This window comes from Schistocerca nitens, chromosome 11, assembly GCF_023898315.1.
Source record: "Schistocerca nitens isolate TAMUIC-IGC-003100 chromosome 11, iqSchNite1.1, whole genome shotgun sequence".
Classification (NCBI taxonomy): Eukaryota; Metazoa; Arthropoda; class Insecta; order Orthoptera; family Acrididae; genus Schistocerca; species Schistocerca nitens.
Window position 1 is genome coordinate 143,437,420 of NC_064624.1, and position 16,663 is coordinate 143,454,082.

Below are 16,663 nucleotides of genomic sequence, written 5' to 3' on the forward strand. Positions count from 1 at the left end.
TGGCGTCCTCTTGGGTAAAATATTCCGGAGGTAAAATAGTCCCCCATTCGGATTTCCGGATGGGGACTACTCAAGAGGATGTCGTTATCAGGAGAAAGAAAACTGGCGTTCTACGGATTGGAGCATGGAATGTCAGATTACTTAATCGGGCAGGTAGGTTAGAAAATTTAAAAAGGGAAATGGATAGGTTAAAGTTAGATATAGTGGGAATTAGCGAAGTTCGGTGGCAGTAGGAACAAGACTTCTGGTCAGGTGACTACAGGGTTATAAATACAAAATCAATTAGGGGTAATGCAGGAGTAGGTTTAATAATGAATAGGAAAATAGGAATGCGGGTAAGCTACTACAAACAGCATAGTGAACACATTATTGTGGCCAAGACAGATACGAAGCCCATGCCTACTACAGTAGTACAAGTTTATATGCCAACTAGCTCTGCAGATGACGAAGAAATTGAAGAAATGTATGATGAAATAAATGAAATTATTCAGATAGCGAAGGGTGATGAAAATTTAATAGTCATGGGTGACTGGAATTCGGTAGTAGGAAAAGGGAGAGAAGGAAACATAGTAAGTGAATATGGATTGGGGCTAAGAAATGAAAGAGGAACACAACTTAATCATAGCTAACACTTGGTTTAAGAACCATGAAAGAAGGTTGCATACTTGGAAGAACCCTGGAGATACTAAAAGGTAACAGATAGATTATATAATGGTAAGACAGAGATTTAGGAACCAGTTTTACATTGTAAGAGATTTCCAGGGGCAGATGTGGACTCTGACCACAATCTATTGGTTATGACCTGTAGATTAAAACTGAAGAAACTGCAAAAACGTGGGAACTTAAGGAGATGGGACCTGGATAAACTGGAAGAACCAGAGGTTGTACAGAGTTTCAGGGAGAGCATAAGGGAACAATTGACAGGAATGGGGGAAAGAAATACAGTAGAAGAAGAATGGGTAGCTTTGAGGGATGAAGTAGTGAAGGCAGCAGAGGATCAAGTAGGTAAAAAGACGAGGGCTAGTAGAAATCCTTGGGTAACAGAAGAAATATTGATTTTACTTGATGAAAGGAGAAAATATAAAAATGCAGTAAATGAAGCAGGCAAAAAGGAATACAAACGTCTCAAAAATGAGATCGACAGGAAGTGGAAAATGGCTAAGCAGGACTGGCTAGAGGACAAATGTAAAGATGTAGAGGCTTATCTCACTAGGGGTAAGATAGATACTGCCTACAGGAAAATTAAAGAGACCTTTGGAGAAAAGAGAACCACTTGTATGAACATCAAGAGCTCAGATGGAAACCCAGTTCTAAGCAAAGAAGGGAAAGCAGAAAGGTGGAAGGAGTATACAGAGGGTCTATACAAGGGCGATGTACTTGAGGAAAGCCGGCCGAAGTGGCCGTGCGGTTAAAGGCGCTGCAGTCTGGAACCACGAGACCGCTACGGTCGCAGGTTCGAATCCTGCCTTGGGCATGGATGTTTGTGATGTCCTTAGGTTAGTTAGGTTTAACTAGTTCTAAGTTCTAGGGGACTAATGACCTCAGCGGTTGAGTCCCATAGTGCTCAGAGCCATTTGAACCATTTTTACTTGAGGAAAATATTATGGAAATGGAAGAGGATGTAGATGAAAATAAAATGGGAGATACGATACTGCGTGAAGAGTTTGACAGAGCACTGAAAGACCTGAGTCGAAACAAGGCCCCCGGATTTGACAACATTCCATTGGAACTACTGACGGCCTTGGGAGAGCCAGTCCTGACAAATCTCTACCAACTGGTGAGCAAGATATATGGAACAGGCGAAATACCCTCAGACTTGAAGAAGAATATAATAATTCCAATCCCAAAGAAAGCAGGTGTTGACACATGTGAAAATTACCGAACAATCAGTTTAATGAGCCACAGCTGCAAAATACTAACACGAATTCTTTACAGACGAATGGAAATACTGGTGGAAGCCGACCTCGGGCAAAATCTGTTTGGATTCCGTAGAAATACTGGAACACGTGAGGCAATACTGACCTTACGACTTTTCTTAGAAAATAGATTAAGGAAAGGTAAACCTGCGTTTCTAGCATTTGTAGACTTAGAGAAAGCTTTTGACAATGTTGACCGGAATACTCTCTTTCAAATTCTAAAGGTGGCAGGGGTAAAACACAGGGAGCGAAAGGCTATTTACAATTTGTACAGAAACCAGATGGCAGTTATAAGAGTCGAGGGACATGAAAGGGAAGCAGTTGTTGGGAAGGGAGTAAGACAGGGTTGTAACCTCTCCCCGATGTTATTCAATCTGTATATTGAGCAAGCAGTAAAGGAAACAAAAGAAAAATTCGGAGTAGGTATTAAAATCCATGGAGAAGAAATAAAAACTTTGAGGTTCGCCGATGACATTGTAATTCTGTCAGAGACAGCAAAGGACTAGGAAGAGCAGTTGAATGGAATGGATAGCGTCTTGAAAGGAGGATATAAGATGAACATCAATAAAAGCAAAACGAGGATAATGGAATGTAGTCGAATTAAGTCGGGTGATGCTGAGGGAATTAGATTAGGAAATGAGACACTTAAAGTAGTAAAGGAGTTTTGCTATTTGTGGAGCAAAATAACTGATGATGGTCGAAGTAGAGAGGATATAAAATGTAGACTGGCAATGGCAAGGAAAGCGATTCTGAAGAAGAGAAATTTGTTAACATCGAGTATAGATTTAAGTGTCAGGAAGTCATTTCTGAAAGTATTTGTATGGAGTGTAGCCATGTATGGAAGTGAAACATGGACGATAAATAGTTTGGACACGAAGAGAATAGAAGCTTTCGAAATGTGGTGCTATAGAAGAATGCTGAAGATTAGATGGGTAGATCACATAACTAATGAGTAAGTATTGAATAGGATTGGGGAGAAGAGAAGTTTGTGGCGCAGCTTGACCAGAAGAAGGGATCGGTTGGTAGGACATGTTCTGAGGCATCAAGGAATCACAAATTTAGTATTGGAGGGCAGTGTGGAGGGTAAAAATCGTAGAGGGAGACCAAGAGATGAATACACTAAGCAGATTCAGAAGGATGTAGGTTGCAGTAGGTACTGGGAGATGGAGAAGCTTGCACAGGATAGAGTAGCATGGAGAGCTGCATCAAACCAGTTTCAGGACTGAAGACCACAAGAACAACAACAACAAAAACCAAAAGAGCTGTGTTTTAACGCAAAAATATAATAAAAATTGCAGGAATAATATTTTGCCAGAAATTTGAATTTTTTATTTTTTATTGTCTTTTTTTATGAAAAACCTCGACTTAAATTCTAATCATGCAATTAATCTGAAAAATCTATTTCAGTGTTCTGAGAAGGTTATAAGACCGCTGAACTACAGTTATTAATTTGTGGTACAAATTGTATTATTAACAGAGTTTCTGATTTTACATATCCAAAATAAACGTTTTTCTACATATCTAAAAATATCTACATATCTAAAAATTTGAATTTAATAGCAAGCAGTTCCTGAAAATTTCATAGCATTAGCGCATATACTTTCTGAGAAAAATGCTTCTAATAACGTGAGAAATGTAAATCAGAGACATCAGGTTCAAAAATTTTCGTATCATACTTCTAGATGTAATAAGCTTACCTCAGTTTTAAAATCGTCCATACTGATACATCCTCCAGATTTTTTATCTTTTCGAATCTCCCTGCCCCTTTTTTTACAGGTCAGACACTGGTCTGTTAGCTTTCTTGACCCAGCCCTCATCGATGGTGTAAAATGATTTTGTTTTAAACACACCAGGATCTACACCAGCTCTATCCATCACTTCAGCTCTGCCATTATTTTCGTTGTTGTAACATAAAACTGCATCGTAGACACCTATTTTGAGTACTTCAAGTCCACAGAATGTTCTTTTTGAGCATTTAATCCAAATTAAATTCTTGAGACTTTCATTTGCATATTGAAGACACTTCCTCAATAAATCAGGGTTTGCAAGAAACATGAACATGAAAACTTTACAGCCTGGCAGAGAAGCTGTAAATCAATAAGTCTGAATCCAGTGGAATCCATATCAACATCATTAACCTGTACAATTATCCAGAAGCTGAGAACTGAAGCTTAGAGCTTCTGTTCTTCAATTCGAGTTGCTTCCTCTTTTTTGTTGGCAAACCGATTTCCATGAAACCTCCGTTTCCTAAACACTGTTTTTCCACCACCCATTATGAATAAATCTTTATTTCCACGTAAAGGTTTGCGAATTCAACCCACACCTACTAATATGTGTTAGTATGGTCAAAACGTAAATAAACCACATGCAAGAAAGTTTTCAGGCAGAGGTATAGATGTCAACCGAAGATATCGAAAGAATATAGCCTTCACATTGATAAAAATTCCGCTGAAGCAAGCAGTTTCCCAAATGTTGGAAAAGGTGGGAGTGGCTGCCAATGCAGAGTTAATCAGTTTAACAATTTAAATACCTTTCTGAAGTTTCTATCACGGTAAAATTCACACAAAACATAGATTAAACTCTGTAGATCAAGAAAATAATGTTTTTTAAAAAATCGTTTTTTTTTACCAAAACCCACTACATCCCACCGCAAGAGATAAGAGTACTTGCTGATTTTCGTACTGTGAAACATCTCTTCTCCTGCAAACTCTTTTTTTTCCAAAAGCTACCAAACAAATTGAACAGTCTATAGAAGGTAGTAAACAAATGAGTAGATTGCAACAAATAAGACGACTGTATTCTGTTATTGTGGGACAGTAGAGCTTCCAATGCATCTGCCAATGTATACAGCCAGCATTTGTAAGCCATCACTGAAGGAAGTGTCCATTATGATGTCCATTCACAGTAACGCAAGCTTCTATCTATGTCTTAGGGAAACTTGGGTAACCACATCCTGTGGAGAAACTCTCGTGTGTGACAGATGTGTTGGCAGATGTTGTTGATGTATTTCTGTAGTATCTGAACATTGTTAATGGCGCGTCCATACACCAAATGTGCGAAGTGTCCCCACAAACAAAAATTCAAGGGATGGCAGTGGGGGGATTGAGCTGGCCAAAGTACTGGGTCACCTCATAAAATCCATTGTCCAAGTGGTGTTCTCATACATTCAGCAGAAATTGGGCTGATGCTCCATCTCCATTCGTTGGTGGAATGCTATATTGTCTAGCGGTGCAGACAAGTCAATTGTTTGGAATTAATGATACCTCATACCAATCAACATGTTTGCTAGCGTTTGGTAGTATAAAGGTTGCAGTAGAAGATCTGATGTATTTCACAGTGAAGAAGACGAACAAGTTCTCATAGTTCTTACAGTATGCATTTTGAAGTCCATATTGACTGTACATTTTTGTCTTGTTTTGATTCATACTACCACATCTAACAAAGTGGAGTCCTTTTTAACACCCAATATACAGCAGCGTAAAATTATCTCACAGAAACGAAAAACAGAGATATGCTGTGTCAAAATCAATTGTGTGAGGCACACATGCTGCGCTGTGGAGCGACCAGTATGACTGAAAATAAACGCACTTCATATGCTGAGATCAGAGTGCAGGCAGTTTTATATGATAATATTCACCACCACTTGCATGGACAATATGAGGATTTTGGCTGTGTGCTTTTTTACTATTTGTGTGCATTTTACCAACTGCGCGTATTTCATCAACTAGATTTTTATCATGAAATTTATACATGCAGAGTGCCTTTTATGCTTTGACTTCATGAAATGTAGAATGGCAATTTTATAGCAAGTTACAGAAGATCAGATGATGGCAGCATAAGACTGCCATATTGGAGCAAAAGAGTGTCTACACTGTGATGGTGGCATATGAAGTGTGCTCATTTTAAAACCTATTACAATAAAACCTAATATTCCTATGAACTAGGTTGAGAAAAAGATAGCAGAGCATTTATGTAAAAGACAACTGTAGCCCTAACTGTTAACAAGCATGAAAAACTTACAAATGCTTGTATTAAATATTATGAACATTCTATCTCCCATAGTCACAACTACATGTTTTTCTCTAATTCCTGCTTGCCTTGACCCATTTTACGATGGGGGTTGACATTTTTGTTTGGGTTGTGGTAATGTTAGTGACAGTGGGTGACTGTGTGCCCTTCCTGATGCCACTATTCCTCCACTATTGAGTCTGTATATCCTCTCTGTCTGCATCTAGAGTAAATTTCATGTGAAAAACTGAGAACATTTTGTTTTAAATTTTTGTGTAGTGAGTATCTGAGGTACGACAACACTAACCAGCCTGTATTTACATAATTGATTCTGGGAAATCGCCTAAAAATCATACCCTGGTTCATCAGCCCTCCATGAGGCTAATTCAAACTAGTGTTGGCTCGCCTCCCCAAATCCTGTATGTGGTACATAAACATGTGTGGCTATCTGGACAGGCTGCAGCATCAGTTATATAAATAACAGATAATTTAACCCAATAAAGATGTGAAGCAAATGGCAGCAACAAGAGCAGCAGACATAGAGGAAGAAATTGTAATTACTCATTACCACACATTATAAAAGAAATACTGTGTGGTTTTTCTGTTTCCAAAAATAATCTTCAAGAACTATAATGGTGGTAGCTTGTTTACTTGTTTTTGAAGAGCAAAGACCTACACGATTTTAATTGTGAACTTCTGTGAAAGAAAAATGAATCACGTGAGAATGGATGGTCAGGAGGCCTGCAGTACGTTACTGTAGGCGGTGTTGCAGTGACGCCGGCCGAAGTGGCCGTGCGGTTAAAGGCGCTGCAGTCTGGAACCGCAAGACCGCTACGGTCGCAGGTTCGAATCCTGCCTCGGGCATGGATGTTTGTGATGTCCTTAGGTTAGTTAGGTTTAACTAGTTCTAAGTTCTAGGGGACTAATGACCTCAGCAGTTGAGTCCCATAGTGCTCAGAGCCATTTGAACCATTTTTTGTTGCAGTGACATGGTGCGTTGATACCAGATTGTTGTCTTAACATTTCGTGATGAAAAAGCATAGCTGAAAATTCCATTTATTCCATAACAAACTACAACACTCGTGACGCTCCTGGAAGGAGGGCAACATCCTCAAGTCACAGGACAGACTCAGACTGACAGCACGCTTGCCTCAGCAATGGCCTGTTGTATTCGGCAGTATGTAGAGTCAGGTGAAGCGATGTGGTCAGCACAGCAGCACAGATGCCGATTTAGACAGCGAGTGGCAGCCAGCAACAAAGGTCAGACAGACTTGGCACAGTTACACAGCTTGGACTGAGGTACGCCAGAATGTGCAGAATGAGACTGTAGACTCAGTGTGGATGGCGGTGATTCACAGCGATGATGAGTGCCAACACAGACAATGGAAAACAACAACTGTGTTTGCCCACATGAGAAGATAATCGACAACAGTGTTTACGTGCTCAGTCGAGTGCACCTTGGCTCTGGAACACAGAGGTGACAAGTAGTGGTCAGTGGTTGGCTAGTGGGTGCGAAGTCAGCAGTATTCAGATGCAGTACAGGGTGCGAAGTCAGCAGCATTCAGATGCAGTACAGGTAGCAGGCCCACACTTGGCGGAAGCAGAGTCTGACAGTGGCAGCTTTCTACACATTTAGTGGACCGACGTGGACCTCCCCTCTTAACTAGTGTTTGGTGAGGACTCATAATACCTGTCGAACTTTGGCGGTATGTGTATAAGCTGATGTGCTGTGGTTTGGAAATGGTAGCGCTCCTGATCTGTAATTAATAATACGGTTGAGACTGACCACAGAGCAATCATGACATCACTGTTCCATCTTGCCTGGCATATCAGCAACTTCACACCATTGACAGTGCTTTAATGGTGTTGTAACTTCTTTCACAAGGCCAGGACGATGTCATAACCCTCCTGATTACGGCTTCTTTTCCAAGAAAACTCATTCATTGTGGTTGCTGAGACTCCCTGCATCACCCCTGCTGTGACATTGCCTATTAAGCTGGTCACAGGCTCTGTGCGTGCCTCTAGGCAAGGCCTTGGTGCTACTGCATTGTGAAATCAGGTAGCCATAAGGCTAAGTATTAAAACAGAGGAAAATATCGGATTTCTCACAGGACAAAAATAACTTACTTTGATACCTGATTCCACTTGCAGACCTGTCTGACATATGACAACCACTAACTTTACAACCATTTGCAACTGCATGTGACATAAATGTGACAACATTCTGAGATACTTTTTGCGTGAAGTCACACTGAACTAGAGGCTCAAAAGACGATCCGCACTAGCCGGCTGTGGTGGTCGTGCGGTTCTAGGCGCTGCAGTCCGGAACTGCGGGACTGCTACAGTCGCAGGTTCGAATCCTGCCTTGGGCATAGATGTGTGTGATGTCCTTAGGTTAGTTAGGTTTAAGTAGTTCTAAGTTCTAGGGGACTGATGACCTACAATGTTAAGTCCCATAGTGCTCAGAGCCATTTGAACCATTTTGAACGATGCGCACTACGAGGTGCGTTCAAGTTCTAAGGCCTCCGATTTTTTTTTCTCCGGACTGGAAAGAGATAGAAACATGCACATTGTTTTAAAATGAGGCCGCGTTCATTCTCAATACGTCCCAGAGATGGCAGCACCATATGGCAGATGGAATTTTACCGCCAGCGGCGAGAATGAGAACTGTTTTAAATACTTAAAATGGCGACGTTTTCCTTACTTGAACAGCGTGCAATCATTCGTTTTCTGAATTTGCGTGGTGTGAAACCAATTGAAATTCATCGACAGTTGAAGGAGACATGTGGTGATGGAGTTATGGATGTGTCGAAAGTGCGTTCGTGGGTGTGACAGTTTAATGAAGGCAGAACATCATGTGACAACAAACCGAAACAACCTCGGGCTCGCACAAGCTGGTCTGACGACATGATCGAGAAAGTGGAGAGAATTGTTTTGGGGGATCGCCGAATGACTGTTGAACAGATCGCCTCCAGAGTTGGCATTTATGTGGGTTCTGTGCACGCAATCCTGCATGACGACCTGAAAATGCGAAAAGTGTCATCCAGGTGGGTGCCACGAATGCTGACGGACGACCACATGGCTGCCCGTGTGGCATGTTGCCAAGCAATGTTGACGAACAACGACAGCATGAATGGGACTTTCTTTTCGTCGGTTGTGACAATGGATGAGACGTGGATGCCATTTTTCAATCCAGAAACAAAGCGCCAGTCAGCTCAATGGAAGCACACAGATTCACCGCAACCAAAAAAATTTCGGGTAACCGCCAGTGCTGAAAAAATGATGGTGTCCATGTTCTGGGACAGCGAGGGCGTAATCCTTACCCATTGCGTTCCAAAGGGCACTACGGTAACAGGTGCATCCTACGAAAATGTTTTGAAGAACAAATTCCTTCCTGCACTGCAACAAAAACGTCCGGGAAAGGCTGCGCGTGTGCTGTTTCACCAAGACAACGCACCCGCACATCGAGCTAACGTTACGCAGCAGTTTCTTCGTGATAACAACTTTGAAGTGATTCCTCATGCTCCCTACTCACCTGACCTGGCTCCTAGTGACTTTTGGCTTTTTCCAGTGGTCAAAACAGACTCCTAAAGAAGCCTTCGCCGCTGCCATGGAATCATGGCGTCAGCGTTGTGAAAAATGTGTACGTCTGCAGGGCGATTACGTCGAGAAGTAACGCGTTTCATCGATTTCGGGTGAGTAGTTAATTAGAAAAAAAATCGGAGGCCTTAGAACTTGAATGCACCTCGTATCTTCAATATTCGTTACCTGTATAGAAATCACAGTAGAAACGTACCAAAACGACAAATGTTTCGATGTGGGGAAGTGCTAAGGAGTGTTACAGAATAGATCGAATGGAATTTCAGGTAAAATAATGCCCCCAAGCTCAAGTGGGCAGTGCAAGAGTCGACGTGAATTTCTCTGACCACAGACGTTGGGAGGGTAACATTGGTGTGGTATTTACAAAGAAACACTCAGTTGTAGCTGTTGTGCAAGAGCACGAGAGCATGTGAACACCTTAACTTTTGACACCTTTCGGAGTTTTTGGTAATTTTTCTTTGAATGCTGGTAAAAGTAATGTAGAAGTGATAATCTGAAACATACGGCGCTAAATCTACCACGCTGCACTACATTGCTACTCCTATAGAGTGTGTGAAACTTGGTTTCACGGTCGAGAGCACACTTTCAGTTCAGCGCGATTTAAGGGGCTTTTGCTCATGCACAACTGGCGTGACGCAATTGACTTATGGGCCAGATACGTACGAATTTGATAAACAACGTGCACGGTTCATGGTGTGCACAGCTAGCCCTTTCTATTCAACTAAAAGTTCATGTCAGTGGCCCCAAGTGGTAGCAGACTGCAGCAGACTCTTTTCACCATTCGCTTCTCATAAATCCCATTACACCGTTGCACACTCCTCAGATACGCCAATTCACTCACTATATAGTAAAATTTGATCGGATATCAATAGATGTTATTCTTACACTGACAGAAAAATATATTTTGTAGTATTATGAGTAAGATATAATATATTAAGTAATGGATTTTATCATACAGTATTCCATTTGAAGCACTGAGAACCATGAAGTATATCATTGTCAATTGTGACACTGTAGCATGATTTCATGCTTCAGATAGCTGTTAATTTTATGGTGGGTCAGGTTTATCTGTGCTGTAGGCCCACGTTGTAAATATGAACAATCACGAAAAGCTCTCTCACTGGTTTCTTTGATATTTAGTTAAATGTGGGATCAATGATAGTGTGCTTTTAGTCTGTATGGTACTCAGCGCCTCATTTCTATTCTTGTCAATTGATCGTGTTGGTAGACAATACTACATGAATATAATCATTTCCATAAACGGTAGTTTGTGTTAGGAGTTGGTTGTTTAGTGTGCTAGAATCTGCTTTCGTGTGTAGTGTCAACATGAACTCTGTCGAATATGTTTTAAGTTCTAACAGAAAAGAAAATTAGTAGAAAAAGTTGGCTGCAAAATAATTAGGGCTTCCCAGATCACCTCCATTGCCTGAGAAAGTGATGAAATCAAATAAGTGTGACTACAAGCGAACAAAGGAGTGTGTAATAAACGTAAGTTGTGTGGGTGTAATGTAACAATGTCTGATTTTCAGCCTGCCAGTTAATTCGTTAGCTAATGCATGTGATAGGGATCTTGTACATTTGTCCGAAAAAATTAAAAAGCATGCAGACTCCCATTTGCACAAAAATGCGAAACGGAGAGTAACCCAAACTTGCACATTATTTCGTTGCTGATCTAAACTGTATTTAATTTTGTACAAAATAACAAAATCAACCAAAAACAATTATTTTTTCAGGCAAGTTTTGCATATTATTGTTATTATTATTATTGTTATTATTATTATTACTACTGTTCTTATTATTGGCAGAGGCTGCAGTTGTGTAACTGTTGATTATACAGAAGATACTACTAATTTCATACTCTCACTATATATCTGAGTCGCTAAATTTGTGAACACACAGAACGTATGATCATGAGCCACTACTGGCAACACTGGTGGGAAACAGTCGTTCATTCAAAAAACCTCGCTGAACTATAAAGCTGAAAATGTGTGATTATTTTCACTTGTTGTGTGAGATACTTTGACACAAGAATGGGAAAAGATCTCTCAGAATAGAACATAATGAGTTTAATTTCAGAGGAATGGAGTACTGCATTCACAAAAGATTCTCAGAGTGTATGGTGCAGTTGGTGCTGAGACATTAGTACGTATTTCTGAAATAGAATAACTGTTAAGGTATACCGAGTCCACCTTGCATACCACATAAATAAAAGTAACAACAAACGGAAAATGTGATACCCTGCAGGAAAACATCGATATTCCTCTGACAAGCAAACTTGTTACAGAGAACTGCTACACGCCTAAGACGGATGGTAGAGCATTGGTGTAGATGTACATGTAGACGAAGAATTGTCATCCTTCGAGACTGCTCCCAGATAAATGGCAGATTTCAAAAAGGAATAGACTGCAAGGCAAAGTTGACACGTCCTTTTCACTCCCAAAGAGTACCTGATGAAAGAAATACAACAAATCTGGAGACTATTACGGATAGCCAGGAAGAAGACAAACTACATTTCCGACACTACAGAGAATTCAAAAATAGTTGACAGATACTACCGACATTGGCGTAAACATATTAGGCTTCGAGTGTTATAAAACACTTTGAGCTTAGACGAAATTAAATTTTTTACCAACAAACACAGAGCAAAGCAGTAGAGGAGGAACAATTAAATTGAAACAGAAAAAATTTATGTTTTTCACTGAAACATAATTAACTCTTTATTCAGGTGAAGAGGCAAATGCTTTCGACAGATCTCAAATTGATTCCATATTTCTAGATATCCTGAAAATTTTTGATACCATTTCTCAGAAGACACTTGTAATCATACTGCATGCCTATGGAATGTTGCCTAAGCTATGCGAATTGATTCATGATTTTCTGTCAGAAACATCATAGTATGTAGTAATCAAGGGAAAATCATCTAGTCAAACAAAAGTGATTTTCCCCTAGGAAGTGCTATAGGCCCTGTACCGTTCTTAATCTACATAAATTATTTAGAGGATAATCTGGGCGGCCCTCTTAATCGTTGCACATGATGCTGTTATTTATAGTGGAGTAAAGTCATCAGAAGATCAAAACCAAATGGAAAATGATTGAGACAAAATATCTCAATGATGCGAAAAGTGTGAGGTCCTCCTCATGAGTAAGAAAAGAAATCCATTAAATTTTGGTTACATGACAAATTACTCAAATCTAGGAGCTGTCAATTCAACTAAATACCTAAGAATTAGAATTACGAACAACTTAAATTGGAATGATGACGTAGATAATGTTGAAGGAAAGGCAAACTAAAGACCGCATTTTATTGGCAGAAGACTTTGAAGATGCAACGGATCTGCTAAACAGACTGCCTACACTACATTTCTCCGACCTCTTTTAGAGGGTTAATGTGAACTACGGGATCCTTATCCGGCAGGAATGACGGAGGACGTCGAGGAACACCAAAGAATGGCAGCTCGTTTTGGAGTATGCGAAATGGTGGAGAGACAGTCATGTATATGATAAGCGAGTTGGTTTGACAGTCATTAAAATAAAGGCGCTTTTCTTTGTAGCGAGATCATTTCACGAAATTTCAAGCACTGATATTCTCCCATGAATGTGAAAATATTTTATTGTCGCCAACGTACAGAGGTGGAAATGGTAATGGGAAAAATAAGAGAAATCAGTGAACATATAGAAATATTTTACTACGCACTGTTAGAGGGCAGAATGCTATAGAAATAATCTGAAGGTGGTTCGAATAACCGTCGGCCAGGCAATTAAGTTTGACTTGCAGAGTAATTTTGCAAACGTTGATGTATTTCTTCCATGTCCATTGTAATAACCAGAAAAATATACAAAATAATCTTTCTCCCAACAACGGCATGGATTACTCCCATTAAATTCTTTTTTAATTACAACCTAAGAAATAAGTGTTTTGGAAGTGATGCCCGATGTCTTTTAGTTGTTATTTACCGCTGTTTCGCAGGAACGTTTTGTAATAACTAAAAACATCATTCATCATCTACATATACATCTATATCAATATCAGCAAACCACTGTGAAGTGCATGGCAAAGGGTGCGACCTATTCTACCAGTTAACAGTGTTTCTTCACGTTCCATTCACATATGGAGCGTGTGAAGAATGAGTGTTTGAACACCTGTGTGAATGCTGTAACTGTTCTAATCTTGTTCTCATGATCCCTATGTGAGCAATACTTGGGAAACTCATCCGAAATTTCAATGTAGAATCGGACAGGGATTGCATTGGGGCCTAGAGCTTTGTGCAATTTTAACGAATTTTAACTAAATCAGTTCTTTCTCAACACCACTGACACTGAAAATTACTTCACTCATCTTTCAGTTGCACAAGGTTAAATCGGGGCAGTTCTCCTAGCTTTTCTTTGAAAAGGAACATTTGGAAACGGAGTTAAGCATTTCAGCTTTTGCTTTGCTGCCCTCAGTTTGAGTTCCTGTCTGATTCGCTAGGGACTGGACACTAACTTTGGTGCCACAAACAGCCTTTACTTACAACCAGAATCTCGTTGGGTTTTGTACAAGATCATTTGACAATATTCTGCAAAGGTAATCACTGAGGGCATTGTCCTCTTGATAAGGAAATGTGTTTCATTCAACATCTCTTTATCTATAGTGCTGTTCCTTGTTATACACCTGTTATGCACTAGTTTCCGTTTCTTTAGAAGTTTCGTTACAGTGACTGTATACCATTGATGATCCCTCCCATTAAGAACTGTTGTACTGCGTACATATCTGTCCACTGTATGGTGAACCATTCCGTTAACTTGAGGTATAGTACTCCTACATGCTCCCGCCCTGTGCTGGAAGTTTCAAGATCCCCATGGAGATATGACACTACCGATTTTTTTATCTAGTTTACTGAACACACATTTGTTTTTGTTTGTTTTAGTTGTCCTTTGTTCTTTGGTAATCATTCTTGCCACAATCTCATCATGATCACTGATACCAGGTCAGGTCTGTTTGTTCCCATTAGATACAATATATTTCCATCATGAGTGGGGTTCTGAACTATCTGTTGTAGGTAGTTGCCAGAGAAGATATTTAGTACTGTTTCACAGGATGACTTATCATGCCAACCACTAACAAAACTATAATTTCCCAATTGATTCTTGAATGACTGAAGACTCCGTCAATGATTACATTATGACTGGGTAACTTACATAGAAGTGAACTGAGGTTTTCTCAGAAGTTTCCGGTTACATCAGCAGATGAGTTTGGTAGGCAGTAGAGGGTCCAATTACCTTTTCATATCAACCACTGATACTGAATATTGCCCAGTCAGTCTCTCATACAGCTTCAATTTCTGATACTGAGTCTTGCCCAATCAGTCTCTCATCCAGCTTCAGTTTCTATCTCAGTGGATTTCAGTTTTTGAGTACTGTGACAAAAACATTGCTTACATTTCCCGTTAGCCTGTCCTTACGATGTACACTTAAATTTTCCCCAAAAACCTCATTGCTATCAATTTCAGGTTTCAAATGGCTTTCTGTATTATGGAGGCTTCATTGCTTTTCAGTAGTGCTTCGAATTCTGGAGCTTTGTTGCGAATGCTTGAGCAGTTAACCACTAGGATTTTAATACTCTCACCTGTGGGAGGCATTTGTTTCGATCTTACACAGATACTACTTCTGGATTTACTGCAACTCTTGTTCCCAGGATTGCATGGAAGGTCGCCTAGTCTAAAAAACCTTTGTTTGCTCCCACACACAGTCAGCTACCTGGATAGCAGCCTCTGATGTGTAGTGCACACCTGACCCATCTAGAGGCACCCTACAGTTCTCCACACAATGGCATAACTCCAGGAAGTAGCAATCTAGCTTGTCACAGATTTTTTGAAGTCTCTGGTTCAGTACTTCCGCTCAGTGCAGAACCAATGATCCACAATCAGTTCTGGAGATAATGCTGCAAATTGTGAGCTCTGCTGAAACTCTGTGCACAAGGCTGGTCTTCTCAGCTGTCTCTATCAGTTTCTGAAATGATCCCAGTATGACCTCAGAGCCCAGACAACAGGCTTCATTTATTCCAACATGTGCAACAATCTGCAGTTGTGTTCACCTCAATCCCTCAATGGCTGTTGGAATAACCCCTTCAAGATGTTGAATGAGGCCTCCAGATATACACATTGGGTGCACCTCATGCTCTTCCCTGTCCATTGCTGCCATTTCCCTAAGGGGTACCACCATTCCCTGTACAATTGAACTTCCAACAGTTCAAACACCTCTACCTTTTTGCGTTTACCTCCTACTGACACTGGACAAGAAAGGTTTCCCGAAAACAGGTGAAGTGAGTCCCACTGGCTTAGTTTCAGTTTCAATTTCAGTGAAAGACAGCACCTCGAAATTGATATTTGGGGTATCAGTACAACACCCTGAGTTCTCCATGGTCCCTGTTGACACTGTGTAGGATGCCTGGATCTACCACTGAAACGCCACTCACAGTCAAGTGCACGAGTAATGAGAGATTCTGTACTCTCTGCAGAGGAGGCAGGGTCCATAGAAGAGGACAGTTCTTGAGTCACCATTGATACTGGCACCACAGGTATATGACTCTCGGGAACTCTTCATCACACTTATATGCAGCGTCTGACAGTCCTTTGACAGTTGTCAAGGCGATTTCCAGCTGCCTACAAAAGTCAACCAGCTCATCCCATGACTGAGAATAGCATTCACTGCGGGTCTGAATTTTGGCTGGCGCAATGTATTGCAGGACAGTGAACAAATAATTTAAAATTAACCCTGCTGATTATCTTTTATGTCCATTGAGGTAAAAAGCTACTAATTCCCATAAGAACTGAAGCAAACATAGAGAACGATATTTCTATTAAGGCAAGATAGTAAAATTTTTAGGGTTAGTTATAGCTACTAGGAAACTTTAAAACGGAGTTAATTTATGATAAATGTAGGTAATATGTACGTTCTTTAATGGAAAACTATATGTCTGCTACAGTACCTAAATCACAAACTTTGATTGACAACCAGTTAGATTATGCACAGGACAAGCAGCTTCTAAAAATTCTCAAAAATGCACGTTTATTTGCGTCGATACACCGTGAAATTCGGGGTGATCTACTCTTTGGCAGTAACTGTGAATGACAAACACTGATTTTCTACTAAATAAGTTA

General features: G+C 40.3%; 2 protein-coding genes across 2 annotated transcripts in view; one reads left to right on the forward strand and one right to left on the reverse strand.

Moving 5' to 3' along the window:
* Positions 1-16,663, reverse strand: part of LOC126213515 (poly [ADP-ribose] polymerase tankyrase-1-like) — a 586,304-nt gene that overhangs the window by 253,789 nt on the left and 315,852 nt on the right. The window lies entirely within an intron of this gene.
* Positions 1-16,663, forward strand: part of LOC126213516 (uncharacterized) — a 185,677-nt gene that overhangs the window by 119,818 nt on the left and 49,196 nt on the right. The gene's annotated exons all lie outside the window — the stretch shown is intronic.